We start from the raw sequence: 9,010 nt of genomic DNA, 5'->3' as shown, positions 1-9,010 counted from the left end.
CCTCTAAGGCTCAGAGGCTGTAGATCCCTGCTGTGTGAGAGCTGCCCCTGCCGGTGGGTTCCCTGCCCAGGGGCCTCCAGCCTGCAGCCTTTCCAGGTCCTGGGGGGAAGGAAAAATCATCTGCAGAGTTCTTCCACCCCCACCTCCAATCTAGCGCCCATTGTATTCCTTAAGGTAAGAGGTGTTCAGTGGCTGTTTGCCATTGCCAGCCTTTGCTTCACAGACCTGTTTTCCTTGGAGGTCTCCTATCCAAATACTAACCAGAACCGACTCTGTCTAGCTACCAAGATCTGATGAGACCTGATAAGGCTGGGCTATCCTGGTCAGATGGTCCACCATTTTACATCCACAAAAAACTCCTGGCAGGTTTTAAAACTGGGCAGTGCCAGATAGATGGCTACTTGGGCTGAAATAAAGTGTAATGCAAAAATCAATTGTGTATGTGTGTTGGGTGCATTTCAAGTCCCCATGACAATAACACAATATGATGTGTTGTGCCAACATGATGTGTACTGCCTAAAGTAATTCACATATTCTGACTCCTAAGGAGTAAACACCAGTTAAATTTGTAAATGCATTTAAAGCCATCATTTCAACATGCTTCTAATATGCCATAGTGCTAGAGCAAGAACAGGGTGTAGTCTGCACAGGGCTTTTTACCGACTCCCAGCTCAAATAAATCTCTCCCGTCTACACTGAATGTGATTTCCATTTTGATTTTGGGTGCTTTAAATTTTCTCTCTGCAACATGCATGATTGATTCGGAGTGACCCTACCTTTCCCCCGTGATATCTAGAAGTGGATATAACCATGGTATTTGAAAAAATTGCCATCAGTAAGTATGCAGATTTCTGCTTTTTGCTAATTAACCTCCTCCGTGCTGTGTAGCAAAGCAGTCTTCCCTCATTGGCTAGGGCATCAGTTCAAAGACATCTTGATTCCTGGCTGCAAGGCTTGTCTTAAAGTGACCGCGCTCCAGAAGCCCTAACTTCTCTCAGCAGAGACTCCTGCTGCGCTTGTCTCCCCTCCCTACTCTCAGCTTCCCCAATCAAGTGCAGAACACTTTCTGTTTCAATTAGGGGGGGGGAGATAGAGGAAGACCCAAGTTCAAATTGATCTGAATTTGGCAGAATCCACAATGGAAAAATAAAGTAAGTGCAGAATCAGTCCAGGAGCCCAAGCCAGTAATTGGTCCAGTGCCACAACATAATTTATTCTCTGAACTGCCTGCCAGCAGACTGAGTCCTCGAATGAACTTATTTACCCAGGGCTTCCTTAACTGCCCACCCTCAAGGACTCCGAAATGTTGTAGAAACTAGTAGCAATATGTCTACATCTCTTTGTTAGCATTCATAAAAAGTTCCAGACAACAGTTATGGGAAATACTGATAATGAAAGTGTGCTAACAGAGTAAGAGAAGGCTTTTCCATTCCACAATGTATACACGTAAGATTTTTCTTTTCTTCTTGAGATGATAGTGGAATCTTAAACAGAAGTCAACGGCCTTAGAAGGGCATAGCTATTTATGATTGTCTTGTTAATCCAATCATTTCATCCAATGGTCCAGCTAAATTAGATGACTTTTAAGTGCCACTGATTTCTGATTGAGACAGTGTTGTATATCGTTTCAGTAGGATCACACCCTTGACTTGTATCTTTGTCCTCATTCTCCATCCCTATCCTATAACTAATAATAACAACTTTAAATCCTGTTATCCTCATTCCATTTTGCAATGATGTAACTGGATTTTATTGCAAAATGTACGACTCTAATGTAGAACAATGAGGAATTGCTGTTGTAATCTTCAAATCATGCAGCACTGAAACAAAATGGCATTTTGTCTTCTTTAATTTTCACCACTTTTATATAAAGGGTTTTTCCCCCCTCCAGGGCCCGCAGGCAAAGAACAATCACAGTTTTCCTGGAACTATTTTGCTTATAATGAAAACAGCATTGTCAAGTGAATGGAAGTGCAACTCATCTTTTCTAACAAATATATTAGATTTTATAGCAGATTTCTGGAACAATGCGAAAACATAATTCACTCTTACTTTTTTTTAAACTAGGAAGTTATTGTGCAGTGTAATCATATGCATGTTGACTGAGAAAACAAATCCCATTAAGTTCAAAAGAATTCTCCAGTAAAGGAGTGTGTTTTTGGTAGATCCTCCCCTCCCCAATTTAGTTAATTGAGTTTAATTGTCATTTCATCAGTCATGTAATGGTTAGGCAACATTCTGAAGCAGTGCTAGTTATTACTCTCCACATTTCCCCCCCCCAGTGGGAACCCAAAGTAGCGTACAACGCTCTCCCTTTCTTCATTTTATATTCACAACAATCATGTGGGGTAGGCTACACTGAATGAAAGTGTGTGGCTAACCCAAAGTCACCTTGTATGACACTTACCACTGTATTGTGCTGGCTCTATTTATTCGTACTAATTAGATGAATAATCAGAACTTTATGATTCAAGATCCATCCTGAACCATGTCCAGTTTTAAATATCATAAATTAGGATGGCCACTAATCTAAAAAAAGGAAGTTCAGGGTGGCCCACAAACTGAACCTCGAACAAAGCCAGAAGGTCCCACCTAAACTGAGCTGGTCCAGCAAGTTTGGTTGCCACTTTCTCTTAGCAATAGCTTGTCACAGCCAGGACCACTTCTGTATGATGGATAAGCTGATAAAAACTCACTAAATACATCGCTGATGAAAGTATCTGCTTTCTGAAAATAAGAGTAAAACCTGGGAACTCATTCTGGCAAACTCCAGTCATGGGTTCTACGTGTTGAGGAACCTTATTTTTCATAGAATAGAATCATAGAATCATAGAGTTGGAAGGGGCCATACAGGCCATCTAGTCCAACCCTCTGCTCAACGCAGGATCAGCCCTAAGCATCCTAAAGCATCCAAGAAAAGTGTGTATCCAACCTTTGCTTGAAGACTGCCAGTGAGGGTGAGCTCACCACCTCCTTAGGCAGCCGATTCCACTGCTGAACTACTCTGACTGTGAAAATTTTTTTCCTGATATCGAGCCTATATCGTTGTAGTTTAAACTCATTACTGCGTGTCCTTTCCTCTGCAGCCAATGGGAACAGCATCCTGGCCTCCTCCAAGTGACAACCTTTCAAATACTTAAAGAGGGCTATCATGTCCCCTCTCAACCTCCTTTTCTCCAGGCTGAACATTCCCAAGTCCTTCAACCTATCTTCATAGGGCTTGGTCCCTTGGCCCCAGATCATCTTCGTCGCTCTCCTCTGTACCCTTTCAATTTTATCTACATCCTTCTTGAAGTGAGGCCTCCAGAACTGCACACAGTACTCCAGGTGTGGTCTGACCAGTGCCGTATACAATGGGACTATGACATCTTGTGATTTTGATGTGATGCCCCTGTTGATACAGCCCAAAATGGCATTTGCCTTTTTTACCGCTGCATCACACTGCCTGCTCATGTTTAGTTTACAATCCACAAGTACCCCAAGGTCTCGTTCACACACAGTGTTACCTAGAAGCGTATCCCCCATCCAGTAGGCATGCTTTTCATTTTTCTGACCCAGATGCAGACTTGTATTTTTGATTTCTACTGAGACAAAAGAGACTAAACAAGGACAATAAAAAGAGTTTATTATACAGCCATATAGTTGTTCCTCATCTTGCATTCTGGACAATGGCAGAAACTCCACCTTCTTGTTTTTGAAGACATTACTTTTGTAGAAGGCTCAGCTAATCAGAATATAAAGCTAAGTATGCAGAAATTGGACACACAGGACAAGATGGATGGTGGGAGCTGCAGTGCCAAAAATGAAAAGAACTGGGACGTTCTGACCCAAATTATCTGCAGAAGATCCCAGTTGGATTTGCAAATAAATTAATGGTGCCCATGATAGGCAAAACATCTTTAACCACTCCTGCGGAGCAGAAAGGATAAAAAAGTAAGGGCCCTGAGGGTGGGCCCTGTCCGGGATGAGGAAGGGTGCCAATTGGCCCCTTCCCCCGGACTGACAATTGGAGGGCCCAATTGGCAGGCGCAAAGCCCGCGATTGGCCCGCCTGGGCCCCAGGGAGGCTTTTTCCATGGTGGGGGGGGGGGGGTCGGTGGGGCCCAGTCCTTCCCACCCGCCCGGACAGCGCTGCCAGGGCGGTTGGGAACGGCTAGCGCCCACTGTATTTTTTTTACAGCGGGCTTAATTACTAGTCAGAAGATAAAGCGGGAAGCCTCAAAACTAACCACCAACTTCTGGATGTTAAAACAGTTTTTAGTGGCCAAATTGTAGGGAACTCGAACACTCTGGCATGTGTAATTGTCCTACCTTTAATGTTTTCCAGGGTTGTAAGCTCTGGGTTGGGAAAGATTTGGGAATATTGAAGGTATTGCGAGGGAAGCCTGGGCTTAGGGAGGAGAGACACTTCAGCAGGATACAATAACACAGAATCCACCCTCCAAAGTCATCATTTTCTCTGTGAAAACTGATCTTTGGAAATCAATTGTAATAGTGAAAGATCTCTAGGCCCCACCGGGAGGTTAGCAACTTAATTTTTGTCTGTGAAAGGCACAACTTCTCAGAAAATAGAACTAGGCATATGAAATGTGGAACACTCAGATCAGAATGACAATGCCAAAAATGAAGGGAATTGAAACATTTTGGCCTGAGTTATTGGCAGAAACCTCCCGGCCCTTGCTACTTGCGATGCTAAGTCGGCTGTACCAGACATGACTCATCAAAAAATGAAGTTAGGAGCCTCAAAACTGGACAGTAGCTTCAGGATGAAGACAAGAGTTGCATTTTCAAAAATAAATGGCATAGTACCATCCTGACACAGATTATCTGCCCAACATACCCTGGTGTTTAAATAGACATAAGGATTTACTCATGAGAAGCCAGCGAGGGCGAGCAAGGTGGAAAATATCCCCTATCTGACAAAAAAGAGGGGCAAGGGGTTACAACTTCCTTGACCTATCAGGGCCTTTGTGGTAACATGGTTAGAATGTCAGGCTGGATCAAGGAAATCCCTGGTTTGAAAACCCACTCTGCCATGGAAGGTTGCTTACTGATTTAGGATGAGTCTCACTTCTCAGCCAGGCCTACTTCACAAGGTTGTTGTGGGGGATGAAATGGGTGACAGGAGAACAACACAAGCTGCTTTACGTGCCTATGGGGGGGGGGGTCAGAGAATGACATTTGTAATAAGTCTAATTTTGCCTACAGATCACCAATAAAATTGATTGCAATTGCTGTTGCTTTATTTGGTATTGCCAGAGCTCTTTTGGTAGGAGGCAAACCTGCTTATTCTGTATTCAAACTAACATTAAACCAGTTAGCTGCAGGGTGGAAAAGAAGAGCCAACAGAGGTGAAGCCCTTAGTAGTGAATATACCGGTTCTAAATGGCACTATTGCTTAAGAAAGCCTTGCCTCTCCATCCTACAGCAGCAAAAGCCTGAGGAGGGGATTGCTTGGTGCAGTGGTTAAGAGCAGTGGCCTCTTAATCTGGAGAACCGGGTTTGATTCCCTGTTCCTCCACAGGCAGTCAGCAGGGAGACCATGGGCCACTCACAATTCTCTCGGAGCTCTCTCAGCCCCAACTACCTTACAGGGTGTCTGTTGTGGGAAGAGAAAGGGTAGGCGATTGTAAGGCACTTTGAGACTCCTTCTAAATCACTTGAAGAAAAACTCCTTTGAGTAGTAAAAAATGGAGTACAAAAACCAGTTCTTCCTCTGTCTCTACAGGCAGAAGCCATGCCTTCTTCTCAACACTGTATACATGAACATAGCCAGCAACAGCAATCCAACCCTCTCATCAATTGTGGAAAAATTGACTTTGTTCTTGAAAAGTTTCCCTATCACCAATGAAAATTTAGAGCCTTATTTGGATGGTGTGCTTTGAGAAAGAAACTTGAGAATAAATGGAATGAACCACCTTAGGCTGGAGCTTATGACCCTCTTTTACTGAGGACTCTTGCTCCAGAGGAAAGAGATTTCTCACTTGGAGAAAGAGAATTGTTGGATCCAGGCCATGAACTCTAATGCATTTTCACAGTTCTCCAAAGAACAGGTTTTCCATATCATTCCTTGAAGTGAATGGGGAAACCCTTCCTGGAACAATGGACAGTGGAGCTCTGTGAATCTTTTGGGTTCACAGTCACTACTTTATACCAAAATACACAGGTAAATAATTATGAGCCATAAACTGCTTGGGCAGGTTGACACACAAATCTGCACACAAATGCATGATGTTTTTTCCCCCTAAACATGGAACAGAACTGTCTACTCAAAATGTATTGAACAAATTCTTTTTTTGTCCTAATTTGGCACTGCCTGGTCTATTCCTGACTGTTTAATTTTCCTTCCAGTGATCCAATGCTCGGGACCACCCTTTAGCTCCATATGGAGTATGTCTGGCAACTGCAGGAGACCTAATGCCAAGTGGAATATGCTGTCGGCAGCAGCAGCTGGAACTATGTCTATGCTCTTGGCAGCCTTCCTGTGTGATCTTTTCCTTATTTCACTGCGATGCTGTGGGATGGTGCCTGTGATTCGACATATAGGCTATCCAATGCCTGAGAAATTCTGGTGTCCTGCCTTCATAAAAGCTAACAGTAATACTTTCAGCAACAAAGATTATGCTGTTAGGCTAGAATAGATCAATTGTTAGCCAGTACAAACTGATACAGATTTTAACATTTGTGGTTTCCAATGGGAGCAAGCCAGGATCTATGTTGTTATAACTACTTTCTTTATTGGATTCAGAAGAATTTATCTTTAAATCATGCTCTTTTTTTTAACTCCAATGGCATTCAAAATAGCTATAAATGAAAATAGAATCCTGTGTTGCTCTTCTCTGAATCCTGAAAAGTATTATATATGTTAAAGGGGTCTGTTTTCAAGACCTTTGTCACTCTTTCCTCATGATTCAAGAACTAAGAACTATACTTGGCCTCATAATTTAAAAGCAACTAAGGAACCCAGCATTTATTCTTCAGAGTCATCTTTTAAAAACGGGTATTCTGTTTCATCGTGTTACCAATTAAGAATGGCATTTTTCTAAATAAATCATTTCTACCACCCACCTGACCTGCAAGGGATTTTTAACAGTGCTGTCAAGTTTTAATGACTAGAAACACCACAATGCAACATAATTGGAAACAGCTAGTCATAACTTCTCTGAGTGAGGCAACAGGAACACTGCACTTTGGGGATGGACTCTCCACATCTTAACTATAACATTGAGGACAATTTTGTGAGGAACAGAAGAGGCATGAAGACTGCCAACTAGCTACAGTCATTTTGATAAAATGGATGAATACTGGCTTGGATCTGCAAAATATTTTAGAAATGAACAGTGTGCTGTTGAAGAAACAAAAGATAGCTGAGAACTAAGCATTTGAGCCTAGGGTGTAGTCTGCACAGAGCTTTTATTCCAATCCCAGGTCGATTCATTCCCTGCCATCTCCACTGAATGCGATTTCCATTTTGATTTTGTCCGATTTAGATTTTCCCTCTGCAACAAGCATGATTGATCCGGAGTGACCCTACCTTTATCCTGCAATAACCTAGAGTTGGTATAACCCTCAATATTTGAAGAATCGGATTGAGAAAGCATGCGGAGCTCTGCTTGCTTCGAATTTGTTCCTGAACTCCATGGTAGAGAAGCCCTGATTGGTCAGGGTGTCAGTTCCTGGTTTCCTTAAAGGGGAAGCCCTAACTTGCCTTTAAAGGGAAGCCCTAACTGAAGCCTAAACTCTCAATAGAGATTTGCCTCTTGGTTTTTTTCTCCCTCCTCTGCTGTCTCTAATCCTCCCCCCCCCCATTCAAGAAAAGAAAGAAAGAGGCTGTGTCAAAACGATATAACTGGGTGGGAGGGTGGGAAGCCCTTTGCTCAGGTGCCACGGGAGAAAAAGGATAGGCTTGAAGCATGTGGCGCCTTTTAAGGTGCCACAAGCCCACCCCTCCTCTATGACATAGTGCTTTCCCCACCCTCTATGCTCCGCCGGAGCACTCTCCTTTCCGCTCCTTTCAGTTGGAGGGACTGCTGCCACCACCACTGCCGTGAGCCCAGTCGGACGGAGGGACGGGCTGCTGCCACCACCACTGCCGCCGCGCTGCCACCACCGTCGGTGAGCCCAGTGGGAGGGAGGGACGGGACCACCGCTGCCACCGCCGGTGAGCCCAGTCGGAGGGAGGGAGGGGCCACCGCACATCCCGCCTTACCTCCCTTCAACTCTGGTCACCTTATCATATGAGCTCCTGAAAGCATGGGAGGAATTGAGTCTAATGTCCTCAAAAGAGGCTGCTATGAAGCACTGCTCCCCCCCTCCCAACACTACTGATCTAAAACATTCAACTATTCTTCAGGATTAAATTTTGGGGCAAGGTGTTGGAGTTTCAAGATGCTATTGGCTTGGATCCTGCAGAGTTTCTATGGGTCTGATGTTCTCACTTCTCCATTATCCACTGCAAACCCTCCCCCAAACTTTGCAGGAATAGCATTCTAGCAGGAATTTTGTGCTTCAGTGGTCAGGAATGAGAAAAGAAGTTGCACTCATGCTTTGCTGGGCCAACCTATTTGGATCTCTTTTGGACTGGTGTTATGACAGCACCCATGCATTTCCCTCCCTAGAGGCAAGGTTTCCCCTCTGTTTTTCTTTCCCTGTCTGACTGAGCTGACCTAATAAATTGTTATATTTTCCGCTGAAAAACTCTAGCTGTCTCACCCTTTGACTGCATGATATTTTGTCTGCTGGCTCAGTCTAGGAACCTACAGGAAGGATTAGGAGCCTGCTTTAACCTAGACAACTTAAATGGAAGTTGTACATTTTGAAATTCAAAAATTACAAAATATTTTATTTAGCATACAGTGAAAAAGTCAAGAGAAATCAGGAGCTGAAAATTGTGAGGTAAAACCAATACAGGCACAGACTTTAGTTCTTAAACTTTTCAGAATAACTTAAATCTTTATGTTGAGAATATTTTGTTTCAGATACCATTTCTGCATGAAGAATCTGTTCATGGA

Source organism: Paroedura picta, chromosome 1, assembly GCF_049243985.1.
Source record: "Paroedura picta isolate Pp20150507F chromosome 1, Ppicta_v3.0, whole genome shotgun sequence".
Taxonomy (NCBI): Eukaryota; Metazoa; Chordata; class Lepidosauria; order Squamata; family Gekkonidae; genus Paroedura; species Paroedura picta.
This window is presented reverse-complemented; position numbering follows the sequence as displayed.